Below are 17,138 nucleotides of genomic sequence, written 5' to 3'. Positions count from 1 at the left end.
GCGTACAAAAATCAGATTCTTTAAATGAATACTTTCTCCAAAATCGGTTTGGGAAAAGTTACGGAACTAAAACCAAAGTTATGGAACTAAAACATCGCACAAAATGAAAAGTAAGCATTTTATTTTTTCGCAAGGAAAATACAGTTTTTAGGCAAAAAAGGAGTTCGTAAAACGATGTGGCATAGTTTCATATACCGTCAACAGTTCTTACGACGCGGAAACTGGAGAAGTGGACTTCTTCACGTACGGCGTGCAGCGTGAATGTCCCGTACGACTTGTGCCGGTCACGCGTCAACCGGTCCAGTAGGTCCCATCGGAGCCCGACCAGGCGCGCAGTGAGCTGGCAGCCTACAGCGGGGAATCACCTGTTAACCAGAAACAGTACTGACGTAACTATGTGTAACCGGCCCGCAGTATCAGCTTGCACGTGAGGTGGGAGCTATATAAACGTAGTGTGGCACGCAAGAAGACGAGTAGTTGGGAAGAGAACAGAATGCTAACCTGTAAGGTGAGTTTGCTTCGTACTGCGCTATGGACTATTGTGTTTATCTTTACTGACACCCACATGTTAGCGCACAGTCAATTGGCTAATACTTCTCACTGTCTAACTTGAAACTTTGGCATCAGACAAATGCAGCGACTTTTCCCCGGAAATAACAATTCCACAATCATATATTTTTTTTCTTATTCCTTGGCCCGCCACGAGCTTCGGGGTCGCATCTCCATTTCAGGACACAAGTGTACAATAAACTGCGAGTAGTGACGATATCAGATAGCGGCATGACAGTTTGCCTGATCGGAACGAGAACGAACACTTGAGAATGGGTAATTCTGTAGCTGGAATATGTATTCTGCGATGTGCGACACGTGCTTTTCATATCTGTACGAGTCTCAGCAGAAGCTGTAAAAAAAAAAAAAAAAAAAAAAAAAAAAAAAGTAAGATCTTGTTTCAAATCAAATATTCGCAAGCGTACAGCAGGCATAATGCAAGACTGAACTGCATTTTTCATGATATTCTCCATTGTTTCGTGACCAGAATTTTATAAGTTGATCCGTTGCTAATAAAAAATCTGATCCCATGATACCATTCGGTATTGGAGACAGTGTTATTTGCCCAGCTTTCTCGAGATGACCAGGATTTTATAAACGTACGGTAGTAATATGACAGCGCTTTTCGATGTACTGAGAGACTCAGGGCATCATATACCATGCTCTACACGTAAGGTGAACCCAGAAATTTTATTAAATTACGACCCTAACTTACCAAGAGTAGAATGAAATTGTGCTTCCACATGTGACCATACTGTCGCTTTTTCTCTAACTAGGGGTCCACATGACGATTGAATTTTTGTAATTTTTTATGTTTATGGTACGTGAAGCTCAAAACTCAAATATACGTCTCCCGAAGCAGTTCGATGCAAGTCTCAAAAATTCTCGAGAAAATACACTTCTAAGTTTTCCAGCCATGTTTATCACGCTAAAATCAAGTTGACTGTTTTCGACTAGCATCAGCTACCATGTTACTGTCTGTGTGGGTGGATTCAAATTTTTAAACAGTTGTGTGAGCGTTTACGTGAAGGATAAAATACAAAAAGACAGAAAAAATTAATTCGTAGTTTTTTAATTATACAATCAGGATTGACAATCTTATATAAAAGAGCAAACGGTGGAAACTCCAGGTAGGAGTATCAACAATGAAGGAAAAAACAGATTGCTACTTACCGTAAAGAAGACACGTCAAGTTGCAGACAGACACAATTAACATATATAGCTTTCGGCTACAGCCTTCGTCAGTAAAACACACACACACACACACACACACACACACACACACACACACACACACAATCAAGCATACCTCACGCACACACGACTGCCAACTACATACTCGGGCTGTACAGAGACGCTGGAGTTGGCGGCCCTGTGTGTGTGTGTGTGTGTGTGTGTGTGTGACGAAGGCTGTGGCCGAAAGTTATATGTGAGTGTCTTTTAATTGTGCCTGTTTGCAACTTGATGTGTCTTCTTTACGGTGAGTAGCAATCTGTCTTTTCCTAAGTTGTTGTACACCACTGGCCATTAAAATTGCTACGCCACGAAGATGACGTGCTACAGACGCGAAATTCAACCGACAGGAAGAAGATGCTGTGATATGCAAATGATTAGCTTTTCAGAGCATTCACACAAAGTTGGCGCCGGTGGCGACACCGACAACGTGCTGACGTGAGGAAAGTTTCCAACCAATTTCTCATACACAAACAGCAGTTGACCGGCGTTGCCTGGTGAAACGTTGCTGTGATGCCTCGCGTAAGGAGGACAAACGCGTACCATCACGTTTCCGACATTGATAAAGTTCGGATTGTAGCCTATCGCGATTGTGGTTTATCGTGTGGCGACATTGCTGCTCGCGTTGGTCGAGATCCAATGACTGTTAGCAGAAAATGGAATCGGTGGGTTCGGGAGGGTAATACGGAACACCGTGCTGGATCCCAACGGCCTCGTACCACTAGCAGTGTAGATGACAGGCATCTTATCCGCATGGCTGTAACGGATCGTGCAGCCACGTCTCGATCCCTGAGTCAACATATGGGGAGGTTTGCATGACAACAACCATTTGCACGAACAGTTCGACGACGTTTGCAGCAGCATGGACTATCAGCTCGGAGACATGGCTGCGGTTAGCCTTGACGCTGCATCACTGACAGGAGCGCCTGCGATGGTGTACTCAACGACGAACCTGTGTGCGCGAACGGCAAAACGTCATTTTTTCGGATGAATCCAGGTTCTGTTTACAGCATCATGATGGTCGCATCCGTGTTTGGCGACATCGCGGTGAACGCACATTGGAAGCGTGTGTTCGTCATCGCCATACTGGCGTATCACCCAGCGTGATGGTATGGGATGCCATTGGTTACACGTCTGGGTCACTTCTTGCTCGCATTGACGGCACTTTGAACAGTGGACGTTACATTTCAGATGTGTTACGACCCGTGGCTCTACCCTTCATTCGATCCCTGTGAAACCCTACATTTCAGCAGGATAATGCACGACCGCATGTTGTAGGTCCTGTACGGGCCTTTCTGGATACAGAAAATGTTCGACTGCTGCCCTGGCCAGCATATTCTCCAGATCTCTCACCAATTGAGAACGTCTGCTTAATGGTGGCCGAGCAACTGGCTCGTTACAATACGGCAGTCACTACTCTTGATGAACTGTGGTATCGTGTTAAAACTGCATGGGCAGCTGTATCTGTAGACGCCATCCAAGCTCTGTTTGACTCAATGCCCAGGCGTATCAAGACCGTTATTACGGCCAGAGGTGGTTGTTCTGGATACTGATTTCTCAGGATCTATGCACCCAAATTGCGTAAAAAAAAAAAAAAAATGGTTCAAATGGCTCTGAGCACTATGGGACTTAATATCTATGGTCATCAGTCCCCTAGAACTTAGAACTACTTAAACCTAACTAACCTAAGGACATCACACAACACCTAGTCATCACGAGGCAGAGAAAATCCCTGACCCCACCGGGAATCGAACCCGGGCGTGGGAAGCGAGAACGCTACCGCACGACCACGTGCTGCGGACAATTGCGTAAAAATGTAATCAGTTCTAGTATAATATATTTGTGCAATGAATACCCGTTTATCATCTGCATTTCTTCTTGGTGTAGCAATTTTAATGGTCAATAGTGCATAAACGATCGGTAGTTACGAATTCTTGTTTACAATGAAAACTGGATTTTTGTGTGCGGTAGGGCCTATATTTCTAGAAATAAGACGAGAATTTTCATAAAAATGACACTTAGATATGTTAATTAGCATGTATTTGATGAATTTTATATTCAAATGACGTAGGTATCCGAACTGAACGGAAAAAGACGAAAGGAATAATGACCAAAACTACACATTGAACATTGCTTCTGTTACACTGCAGCTGTGAGTTCTTTTATTTTCAAAAACAAATGCGTTCGCACCGATGAGTTCGAAAAGTACACCCGTCTCGTACTTCGCAACATTTGACATTATTCTTTTGTTTCCCATTTCGTCAGACGTAAACGAAAGTACTAGTAGTGAGAATAAACACACTTCTGCCTGTTGACGAAAGTGAGAGTAGGGCTATATGACAATGACGTCAATCACCAACGGTTGTCTAGAAAACTTACGTATATAGGCAGCCACGTGCAAATCCTAGCAGCAAACATCAGGCGGCTCATTGATTGCGTGGCAAATGGACCAATGTTGGTAGTTCAGGCTGTAGTGTCAGTGCCAGTTGACGTGCCTACAAGCTGCTGCGACTCCTGGCGCATGTATAGTAGTGTAGTGTAGAATTATAAAGCACAAAATCTGTGCTGTGGCAATGAGGAATAGTACAGAATCATTGTGCATTGCAAAGAACCTTTTGCTCTCCAGATGTGCACACATCTGCACGACAAAGAGCTAAACGGTAGTAAGTAGAAAATACATTTTTTCTTAACATGTAATTACTGTCCTTGCTCCCTCATTTGGTTCCTCTTTTCTCCTACCTATTCTACTTTTCATCGAAAAACCGCGTAACTTAATTCCGAAAGACAAGAATACCTTTTTAATAGCTATGTAAAGAGTTATACATTGTCCACTCACATTACTGTGACCACCTGTCAAAAGTCTGAATAACCATCTGCAAGATGTGTAGGAAGGTACCGACAGGAATGTGGATCAATACAGACTCCAGTGCCACGGCCAGTGGTGCAGAGAGTCCGATCGAGATGGTCTCACAGATTCTCGAACGGGTTTAAATCCTGAGAGTTTGCTGCCCAGGGGAGTACAATAAGCTCTTATTGGTACTCTTCGAACCATGTACGTACACTGCGAGCTGTGACATGCTACGCTGTCCTGTTGGTATGCCATCGTGCCGAGGATAAACAAACTGCATGTGGGGATGGGCATAGACCCCTAGGATAAATGCATACTTTCGTTGATCCACTGTGTCTTCACCCAGGGAATGCCATGGAAACATTCCTCTGGCCTGGATCTTTCCGACAATTGTTGCAGGATGTTTGCTTTCAGACGTTTCACACCGCACACACCAACGGCCATCTGTCCGTTGTTGTTGTGGTCTTCAGTCCTGAGACTGGTTTGATGCAGCTCTCCATGCTACTCTATCCTGTGCAAGCTTCTTCATCTCCCAGTGCTTACTGCAGCTTACATCCTTCTGAATCCGCTTAGCGTATTCATCTCTTGGTCTCCCTCTACGATTTTTTTCCCTCCACACTGCCCTCCAATGCTAAATTTGTGATCCCCTGATGCCTCAGAACATGTCCTACCAACCGGTCCCTTCTTCTTGTCAAGTTGTGCCACAAATTCCTCTTCTCCCCAATTCTATTCAATACCTTCTCATTAGTTATGTGATCTACCCATCTAATCTTCAGTATTCTTCTGTAGCACCACATTTCGAAAGCTTCTATTCTCTTCTTGTCTAAACTATTTATCGTCCATGTTCCACTTCCATACATGGCTACACTCCATACAAATACTTTCATAAACGACTTCCTGACACTTAAATCTATACTCGATGTTGACAAATTTCTCTTCTTCAGAAACGCTTTCCTTGCCATTGCCAGTCTACATTTTATATCCTCTCTACTTCGACCATCATCAGTTATTTTGCTCCCCAAATAGCAAAACTCCTTTACTACTTTAAGTGTCTCATTTCCTAATCTAATTCCCTCAGCATCACCCGACTTAATTCGACTACATTCCATTATCCTCGTTTTGCTTTTGTTGATGTTCATCTTATACCCTCCTTTCAAGAGACTGTCCATTCCGTTCAACTGCTCTTCCAAGTCCTTTGCTGCCTCTGACACAATTACAATGTCATCGGCGAACCTCAAAGTTTTTATTTCTTCTTCATGGATTTTAATACCTACTCCGAATTTTTCTTTTGTTTCCCTTACTGCTCGCTCAATATACAGATTGAATAACATCAGGGAGAGGCTACAACCCTGTATCACTCCCTTCCCAACCACTGCTTCCCTTTCATGCCCCTCGACTCTTATAACTGCCGTCTGGTTTCTGTACAAATTGTAAATAGCCTTTCGCTCCTTGTATTTTACCCCTGCCACCTTTAGAATTTGAAAGAGAGTATTCCAGTCAACATTGTCAAAAGCGTTCTCTAATTCTACAAATGCTAGAAACGTAGGTTTGCCTTCCCTTAATCTTTCTTCTAAGATAAGTCGTAAGGTCAGTATTGCCTCAAGTGTTCCAACATTTCTACAGAATCCAAACTCATCTTCCCGAGGTCGGCTTCTACCAGTTTTTCCATTCGTCTGTAAAGAATTCGCGTTAGTATTTTGCAGCTGTGACTTATTAAACTGATAGTTCGGTAATTTTCACATGTGTCAACACCTACCATCTGTCCACTGGAGCATAAAACGAGAGTTGCGGTACTGGCATGCATATTCCAGCCTTCGTCGCCCATGAACAGCAGTCACCATTAATGCCTGAACCAGGTGCCTGCAGGGCCATACGCAGCAGTGTTTACTGAGCAGTCGTTGAGGAGACACTGTTGGTAGCCCCTTGGTTCATCTGGGCGGTCAGTTACTCAACAGATGCACGTCTGTTCGCCTGTACACATCTCTGCAGCCGCCGTTCACCCCTGTCATCTATGGCCTGTGGTACATCACAGTTGCCTCGGCGCCGGTTTGGGATAGCGCCATTCTGCCATGCACGGTATATTTTCACCACGGTGATATGCGAACAAAACTTTGACGATTCGGAAATGCATCCATCCTTGTCCCGAAAGACAATGATCATGCCCTTTTGGACGTCAGATACTTGTAAATCGCTCCGTTTCCGCATTACGAGAACGACTACACAGTTTTCCGTGTCCTCCCCGACACACTGTGCCTGGGACTGTGATATGTGTTGAAGGATACCAAAGATCAATAATGCCGGCCGCGGTGGTCTCGCGGTTCTAGGCGCGCAGTCCAGAACCGTGCGACTGCTACGGTCGCAGGTTCGAATCCTGCCTCGGGCATGGATGTGTGTGATGTCCTTAGGTTAGTTAGGTTTAAGTAGTTCTAAGTTCTAGGGGACTGATGAACACAGCAGTTGAGTCCCATAGTGCTCAGAGCCATTTTTGAAGATCAATAATGTTGTGAGTACATGATGGCTTGGTGTGTCTAACGTTAATATAACTTTGCACATTGACACCACAACCCACCATGACCAGCGGACGTACACGTGTAGCTTATTGCCATCTTTCAGGCGTTGGGAAATGTTCAACAGTGAGAAGAAGGACAAGAGTGCATAATACCAATAAGTCACTCAGTTCGTATACGGATATGGTGTTGTTCTTTCGGACATGTCATGACCTGCAGCCGTCTAGAACGAAATTAGAATTATATTAATACCTTCAGCTGCTAACAGGCGTTATTATATAGCAACGGGGACAGATGAAAATTTGTGTCCCTAACGGGACTCGAACCCGGGATCTGCTGCTTACATGGCAGACGCGCTATCCATCTGAGCCACCGAGGGCACAGAGGATAGCGTGACTGCAGGGGCTATCTCGTGCACGCCTTCCGCAAGACCCGCATTCTCAACTTGTACGTCCACACACTACATTCGTAGTGTCCCACCCCAACTCACTCATTACTCGAGGAAGACATTCTTACCGAGTCCCGTAAGAATTCGGCGAATATGTGTGCATCCGCACAGAAGAAGAAGGTCACGGCCGGTGTTGCCAGAACTACGAGGGCGGTTCAGAAAGTAACCTCCGATTGGTCACAGTGCGGGTTGTGGGGGGAGTAGCGACGCCATCTGTGCGTTCACGCACTCAACAGGTCAGTCGGCATCAAGCCGTGGTCGAGTGAACGTCGTACCTGCGCTAGTTTAGTTTTTGTGGCAGTTTGAAATGTGTGCTGCAATAGAAAACCCCGCCAAATGTGAAGTGCGTGCTGTCATAAGGTTTTTTACAGCCAAAGGATATTCTGCAGCAGCTATTCATCATGAGCTTTGTGCCGTGTACGGACCAAGAATTATGAGTGAAGGAGTTGTCCGTGAATAGGTACGTTTATTTAAAAGTGGACGAGAAAACGTTCATGATGAAGAGAGGAGTGGTAGACCATCATTGGTGACTGACGAACTCGTTCAGACAGTTGATGCAAAAGTTCGTGAAAATCGACGTTTCTCAATGTCGGAGTTGTCTACTGGTTTTCCACAGATTTCTAAGACTCTCTTGTACGAGATAGTGACAGCAAGATTGGGTTACCGTAAGTTCTGTGTACGATGGGTGCCCAAAATTCTTACCGACCACCACAAAACTCAAAGAATGGCCTCTGCGTTAGACTTTCTGTCACGTTATGAGGATGAAGGAGAACCATTGTTAAACAGAATCGTGACCGGTGACGAAACCTGGACTAAGTACGTGAACCCTGAGACAAAAGAACAATCAAAGATGTGGGCACATTCAAATTCGCCTACCAAACCAAGAAAAGCCTCGCAAGATTTTTCTGCCAGAAAACTGATGGCAACGGTGTTTTGGGATGCCAAAGGGGTGTTGTTGGTTGAATTCATGGAACATGGTACGACCATTAATCAAGACGTGTACTGTGAAACAATAAAAAAGTTACGACGGGCTATACAGAACAAACGCCGTGGTATGCTGACTTCCGGTATCGTTTTTTTGCACGATAACGCCCGTCCTCACTCTGCTCGCAGAACAACGGGGCCCTTCTTGAGTCCTTCAAGTGGGACGTTATCAACCATCCACCTTACAGCCCAGACCTGGCGCCAAGTGATTATCACCTCTTCATGCATTTGAAGAAATGGCTCGGGTCACAGCGGTTTGATGACGACGAAGAGCTCAAAGATACGGTCACAGGCTGGCTCCAGGCACAAGCGGGTGATTTTTATGCAGAAGGAATTTCAAAGCTTGTGAAGAGACACGATAAGTGCCTCAATCGCTATGGAGACTATGTAGAAAAATAGTGCAAAGATGTAGTTGTAAGATGTATATATTAAAATATTTTTATTTAACTTGGTGTATTTTTTTAAATCAACCGGAGGTTACTTTCTGAACGGCCCTCGTATATACGTATAACACTGGACGCGCATTCGGGAGGACGACGGTTCAATCCCGCGTCCGGCCATCCTGATTTAGGTTTTCCGTAATTTCCCTAAATCGCTCCAGGCAAATGCCGGGATGGTTCCTTTCAAAGGGTACGGGCGACTTCCTTCCCCATCCTTCCCTAATCCGATGAGACCGATGACCTCGCTGTCAGGTCTCCTTCCCAAAAAACAAACGAACTATATACGTATATGGATATGGTGTCTGTTCTTTCGGACATGACCTTCTTCTTCTGTCCGGATGCACACATATGCCCCGAACTCTTACAGGACTTGGTAAGAATGTCTTCCTTGAGTAATGAGTGTGTTGGGGTGCGACACTACGAATGTAGTGCGTGGACATACAAGGTGAGAATGCGGGTCGCGCGGGAGGCGCGCGCGAGATGGTTCCTGCAGTCGCGCTATCATCTGTGCCCTCGGTGGCTCAGTTGGATAGAGCGTCTACCATGTAAACAGAAGATCCCGAGTTCGAGTACCGGGCGGGACACAAATTTTCATCTGTCCTTGTTGATATATATCAACGCCCGTTAGCAGCTGCAGGTATTAATATAATTCGAATCACTCAGTTGGCTGCAGCGTAATTACTGCAGAATGAGTGGCGACGAAATTGACTAAGGACAACAGAGTGGCTACAAGAGTAGGCTCGGGTCCTTGCAGAATGACTACACCATGAGATGATCAAAGGACTGTCCGATTGGCTCGGAAGAATAGACAGATGATCACAGTTGAAATTCAGTCGGAGGTTACAATCAAAGTGTCACCAAGAAGAGTCAGGAACAGACCACTGGAAGCTAGGTTGAGACTTCGACTCATCATGTGACGTACACAGCTGACGTCATACCACAAGGCGGGACTTGCCTGGCGTAGAGCCCGGGGCAATTGAGACATTGAGTCTGTCATTTTGTGATATACAGCGATGACTCTCGATCCCATCTGTGGTGGTCAGATCGACGCCAACGCGTTTGTAGACAGTTTAACGAAGGACTTAAGGAAGCAACGTATCTTGAGACTTTTATACAGCTCCTGGAATCAAAATGTGAAGAACTATTAGATGACAACGGAACTCATTTCATAATTGTTGAATGGAGGCTGAATGCTTACCAGTATGAGGCATGAATGCTTAACCCTGTTGCCCAGCTCTTCATGCGCAGAGTACCAGATGATATATTTCAGTAGGATAATGCAAGAGCTTACACTACAGTCATCATAAAGGCCTTGTGTGATATACGGATTCTTGATTGGCATACCCAGTCCAGTTGTTTGTCATTTACAGAGCATGACTGTAATGCAGTGGGAAGATGTACACTTTCATACAAACCTCTAGCCAGCTGCCTTTACCAGATGACAGCGTATGTTTCATGTATGGCAAAAACACCCCAAGATAACATACTAAAGTTTACTAACGTGAGACAGTGAATACAGGAGTGATACGCGGCCTTGGTGGACACACCTCATACTGATGTTGACGATGGACGTCATTTGTGAATGAAATGAAAGTTTAATCATTTAACACCTGCTTTGTGATGAATATCTCCACAAGATAATGCTTTGCTCGTAAGGTCCTCTCCTAGTGGCAGCATTAGACTCACTGCATACAATCGACCCTCGATTTCAATTTGGAATACTGTACAGAGAGCTGTTGGAAAATCTCAATATTCAGTATCACAGTTTTAGGAAAAATTGCTTTAACAGTCAGTTCTAGTTTCAGTCCTTACATTAACATTTATTGATCACACTTTGTTCATATGTCAAGTTTCTTGTGGTGGCCATTTTCATAGCAGTTGTATGTAAATTATGGTAGTTCAAAAGAAAAACTCCTTTTGCATGTAGCACAGAAGGTTTTTAAGTTTTGCATCCAGACTCGTTTCGCTTTAATTACAAGGCATCTTCAGTTGGTGTGCTGAAATATTACGCGATTTCTTCGTTTGCACATATAGGTTACCGATCGTAAATATAGCTTCATTGAATTTTCTATAACAAAATGGAAAACTACTAACAGATTAGCGTCTAATTCATTATTTGTAAGCCAAACAGCATTCGCTCATGTGACAAACTGGCTGAAAGCTTGCAGTTTTCCTTGTGATCACTGTTTTCGAAATATGACAATGTAACTGTCATTTTCTGTGTCAAGTCGCTTCTGTAAGTGTTGCCCACTTTCTCAGGTTATATTTCTAATTTATTTTTCTTTGACTATTCGTATGCTGATGTAACTAATGTGTGTGTGGGAGTGTGCCTTTTTTATTTTATTATTTATTTTCACAAGCATATTTTTATTTTTTAACGTTTATTGTTATTATTGTTAATATTATTATTCATTTTTATTTATATACTTGGGAGGGAAATGGTATTTATGATCATCTGTTAGGATTACCATTATGTGATCAGAGTGTAAACAATGAATGGTTAGTCACATTCACATTCATTTAGCAGTAGCCTCTTTTCAGCCTTTTTTTAATTATGTGTGGTAATTTTCTTGTAAGTTTAGAAGGTGTCTTTCATTATTTATTCTATTTTCATGTCGCTCTCTCTTGTATTAGGTTTGTGTTTATTTTCTCTTAAATGTTCATATGTGCACTGATAGCTTTCGATGTCAAGAGACTTCAATAGTAAGGTGCGTATTTCTTCTTCCCATGCATAAATATTCCAAGCAACTTCGTCTGTCTCCATTTTTACCGTGGGATTGTTAGCGATTCGAGAGGTTCTCTAATTTGGTTGTCATGGGGGGCTCCAGAACATACTGAAGGTATCAATCTCAATTCAGAGCTGTTGATAACCCAAAATACACTCCTGGAAATGGAAAAAAGAACACATTGACACCGGTGTGTCAGACCCACCATACTTGCTCCGGACGCTGCGAGAGGGCTGTACAAGCAATGATCACACGCACGGCACAGCGGACACACCAGGAACCGCGGTGTTGGCCGTCGAATGGCGCTAGCTGCGCAGCATTTGTGCACCGCCGCCGTCAGTGTCAGCCAGTTTGCCGTGGCATACGGAGCTCCATCGCAGTCTTTAACACTGGTAGCATGCCGCGACAGCGTGGACGTGAACCGTATGTGCAGTTGACGGACTTTGAGCCAGGGCGTATAGTGGGCATGCGGGAGGCCGGGTGGACGTACCGCCGAATTGCTCAACACGTGGGGCGTGAGGTCTCCACAGTACATCGATGTTGTCGCCAGTGGTCGGCGGAAGGTGCACGTGCCCGTCGACCTGGGACCGGACCGCAGCGACGCACAGATGCACGCCAAGACCGTAGGATCCTACGCAGTGCCGTAGGGGACCGCACCGCCACTTCCCAGCAAATTAGGGACACTGTTGCTCCTGGGGTATCGGCGAGGACCATTCGCAACCGTCTCCATGAAGCTGGGCTACGGTCCCGCACACCGTTAGGCCGTCTTCCGCTCACGCCCCAACATCGTGCAGCCCGCCTCCAGTGGTGTCGCGACAGGCGTGAATGGAGGGACGAATGGAGACGTGTCGTCTTCAGCGATGAGAGTCGCTTCTGCCTTGGTGCCAATGATGGTCGTATGCGTGTTTGGCGCCGTGCAGGTGAGCGCCACAATCAGGACTGCATACGACCGAGGCACACAGGTCCAACACCCGGCATCATGGTGTGGGGAGCGATCTCCTACACTGGCCGTACACCACTGGTGATCGTCGAGGGGACACTGAATAGTGCACGGTACATCCAAACCGTCATCAAACCCATCGTTCTACCATTCCTAGACCGGCAAGGGAACTTGCTGTTCCAACAGGACAATGCACGTCCGCATGTATCCCGTGCCACCCAACGTGCTCTAGAAGGTGTAAGTCAACTACCCTGGCCAGCAAGATCTCCGGATCTGTCCCCCATTGAGCATGTTTGGGACTGGATGAAGCGTCGTCTCACGCGGTCTGCACGTCCAGCACGAACGCTGGTCCAACTGAGGCGCCAGGTGGAAATGGCATGGCAAGCCGTTCCACAGGACTACATCCAGCATCTCTACGATCGTCTCCATGGGAGAATAGCAGCCTGCATTGCTGCGAAAGGTGGATATACACTGTACTAGTGCCGACATTGTGCATGCTCTGTTGCCTGTGTCTATGTGCCTGTGGTTCTGTCAGTGTGATCATGTGATGTATCTGACCCCAGGAATGTGTCAATAAAGTTTCCCCTTCCTGGGACAATGAATTCACGGTGTTCTTATTTCAATTTCCAGGAGTGTAGAATAGTAAAATGAATACTTGAGAACAGAAAATTGTATGAGAATCACTACAAAATACGCGGAAAGGTACGAGAATATCATTCCACTAACCCCAGCTCAAGTGGGATTGGTTTACAAAGAGAAGATCGACATGCTGGTGAAGGAGGCCAGCGTTTCTGGCCCTGTAATGAACGTCATTCTACCATCCTCTGATTTTAAGATACAGGTACAGAAATTGGCCGAGGAAGAATGGGAAGAGGACTGGTACCTATGAATCTGCCACGAAGGTCAACACTACACTCCAGTCTGATCAGAAATTAGAAGCTTCTCCAGTTTCGAAAATTTCAGGAAAACGGGAGGCTTGGTACAAATAAGTAGCAATCCTGGTGCAATTCCTTCCCGCTTACATCGGATAGGCATCAAGGATAACCAATTCTCGACTGTCTGAAGAAAGCCACTTGCTGTTTTTCTCCACTTTCTTTCTACTAAAAGTAAACGTTTACTATGAAACCTTCTAAAATTGAAGGAGCCACTTTCTACAAATGCTCCTGTTTTTTTGGGTCATGATCATCAAATACGCAAGGCCATTTCTTATTTTACACGAGATAGTAATGGGTGTATATGCAAACTGGTGTATTATATTTGGTTGTACAGACATTCTGTTCTCCAGGTGTATCATTCCCAACCTACTAGCTGTACCCAGCCACGCTTTGCTGTGGTTCAGTCTGCTTAAACGAAAAAGAAAGAAAAGAGAAAACACACTCTTTTAATAGGTATGGGAATTGGATATATGTCCTTATCTCCTTCTCTCCCCTACCTCTTTCTTTGACCATCTCCTTCTGCTTCCTGCTCTCTCTGTCCATTCCCCCTTCCACTCTCTCTGTCCACTTTCTCCTTGCCATCTCTTTCTCCCCCTCCCCCCGACCCCTCTCTCTCCCCCTCCCTGTCCATCACCACCTCTTTCTTTCTCTGTCCATCTTCTTCTGCCCCCCTCTTTGTCGATCTCCCCCATGATCTCTGCCCATCTCCTCCTTCCCGTTTTCTATGTCCATTTCCTCCTACCCCTCTGTCCATCTCCTCTTCCCACACCCCCTCTCACCTCGTTTATTGTTATTGAAAATTCAGTTTCTGTAGTAGTATTCTGGTCATAAACCAATAAGCCATTAATGTTTCTTGTTTGGTAACGACATTTTCGCTATTGTATATTTTATAAATTTATTTATGTATTATAAATGTATATAGTATATGTGTCTAAACGTTATTTACAATAACGTCTAAAAATTTGGAATAAATCGGAAAGGTACATTTTGACATTTTTGGTAACAATGTTTCTCTTTATATATTACATATAGTAAAGAATTTGGCACCTAAAAATACGCCCGTATTAAATTTCAACGTTATGCCAAAATTTCGAAGCAATCCGTCAAGAACGTTTTTGAGCAAACCAACATTTACAGTTTCATAAAGTTGCCCTTCTTATTACATATATCTTACACATATACCAGATGGTGTTCCAGTAGGTCTATAAAAACAATTGAGTGATCGAATGAAACGTTGTATACAAATTTCAAAGCTATCAGTGAAGGATATTCGGGGATTTGAGATTCTGAAGAAACAAAGAACTACCTTTGTGTTTGTCCAGAAAATGTAGATCTTCCTAATCGCAGACCTCTGAATGTTTTTGTCCAAACGCTTTAAAATTTTGACACAACATTGCATTGGAATATGCGTGTTTTTATATACCTATTTCTTGAACAGATGTTATATGTAATTATTCTTAAATTTAATAATAGGGAAATGTTGTTACAAAATATCATTTTTTAAAAAAGAAATAGATAGCTAAAATACATCTGCATTGCATGCAACGTTGTTTCAAAATTTCAAAGCAATCCGTCAAGAACTTTCAGAGATTAACGATTGTACACAAACGAACATTTACATTTTTATTTATATGGATTTTGACTATAGCTGACAAGTCAAGTCAATAATAATAAATATTGTACCTATGTAGACGTTGTAAAATAATCCTTAATCATCGTTGAAACTACCTGTATTTTGTATCCAGAATGAATTTTAGCTCTGTAACAGAGTGTATCTGGTAGATTAAAACTGCGTACCGGATGGGGGCTCTAATCTGGAAACTTTTTCTTTCACAGGCAGTTGCTCTGCCGAATGTGCTATCCAAACCCAACTCACAACCCACCCTTACAGCTTTACTTTCGTCAGTATCTCATCTCCCACCTTCCAAACTTTACAGTAGTTTTCCTGCATACATTGCAGGACTAGCACTCCTGGAAGAAAGGATACGTATTGTGGGGACATGACTTTGCCACAGTCTAGGGGTTTGTTTCCACAACGAGTTTTCACTATGCGGTGGAAAGTGTTCTTGTTTTAAACGTCGCCATGCTTGGATATCTCAGATGGTAGAGCACTTACTCGCAAAGGACGAAAGTACCAGGTTTGACTCCCAGTTCGATGCACAGTTTTAATCTGTTTATATTGTAATCTTTCTGTAAACATGTACTTTGATTTGCAGCGACCAGTTGATAGTATAGTTCAAAACCGAATCTAAAGTTTAGAAAAGGTTTTTAGAAAGTTGTATAGTTATCAGACAGGTGCTTCATGGTCACACTTTCCACTTCAATCAGTGTTTTTTTTCACATCTGTACTACCTGGTCGAACTGAAGTGTAGCTCCTTACAGAGGCCTAGTTTGGCTGTAATTATCGTATGGCAGCGAAACTAGGTGCATGTGCTAATGTGTTAATGCAGAACCGATTTACACTGCAAAAATTAGTTCCAATACTGGCCACCAGGTGCAAATTTGGCGCTGAACACTGTTCGTACGATTTTAAGACATCCATGCTGTCATTTAACAAGCCATAATGGTTAATAATGAAATCAAAATTATGCCTTTCTCACTTGTTTGGCGTTTCCTGCACATGTCCCGTTGCTAATCCATTACATATGGAATAATTTCTATATGTCTTTCTTGCAATCACAGCACCAAATTTACACCTGGTGGCCAAAATTTGAACTAATTTTTTTCCCAGCGTAATCGGATCCGCATTCATGCACTGGCATATCTACCAGTTTCGCTGCCATAGGATAATTACAACCCACACTGGATCTCTGTGAGCAGCTGCACTTTAATTATAACCACCAGGTATTACAGACACAAGCAGCACACTCTACATACATATTGTCGATATTCGGCAGATACTGGTCGTAGCCGCAGTGGCGCTGATGCTGGCATCGCTGGCAGAGATGTCGCCTACCCCTGCACCGGCAGAGGTCAGCACAGTGTGCCGCTACGTCTGCCGGAAGGTGAACGAGACGCAGTGTGAGGAGCGCGGCGGACGGGTGGTCACCCCCAGCCAGCCGTGCCACTGCGCTTGCTGCCCCTACTGCTCTGCTGACAGGGCTGAGTGAAGGGCGCCGTCGCCCCAATCACCTGCGGAACAGCCAACGCACCTGCAAGCTCAGCACCATGCATACCACTCTAGCACAGTGTGTTTCACCAAACATGTAGATTAACAAATGAAAATTAAAAATTTCAACAACAGAACATTTGACTTAATACGGAGGGCCTTCAGTAAGTAAAGCAACACATTTTTTTTCTGTAGCAGGTTGGTTTTATTCAGGATTCCACTGTACCTTATTATTCCCCATTATTTTCACTACAAAAATATGTTTTTCATCATAATCCCCGTTCCTTGCGGCAGCCCTATGCCGTCTTTCTGGGAGGGTGTGTATGCCCCCTTGACACCACTCTAATGATCGACGTCGGCGACAACGTCTTGCTGCATCAATAACCTCCCCATCACCTACGTACTGGTTCCCATTGAAT

At 44.2% G+C, this 17,138-nt stretch overlaps 1 long non-coding RNA gene across 1 annotated transcript; it reads left to right on the top strand.

The window, feature by feature from the left end:
- The first annotated feature begins 327 nt into the window (after nucleotides 1-327).
- LOC126455556 (uncharacterized) lies at nucleotides 328-16,856 on the top strand. Its single transcript, XR_007585334.1, has 2 exons — nucleotides 328-508; nucleotides 16,508-16,856. It is a non-coding gene; the product is annotated as an uncharacterized LOC126455556 (long non-coding RNA).
- The last annotated feature ends 282 nt before the right edge of the window (nucleotides 16,857-17,138 follow it).

This window comes from Schistocerca serialis, chromosome 2, assembly GCF_023864345.2.
Source record: "Schistocerca serialis cubense isolate TAMUIC-IGC-003099 chromosome 2, iqSchSeri2.2, whole genome shotgun sequence".
NCBI lineage: Eukaryota > Metazoa > Arthropoda > Insecta > Orthoptera > Acrididae > Schistocerca > Schistocerca serialis.
The sequence above is the reverse complement of the archived record's forward strand: the minus strand, read 5'-3'. Positions and strand labels throughout refer to the sequence as shown.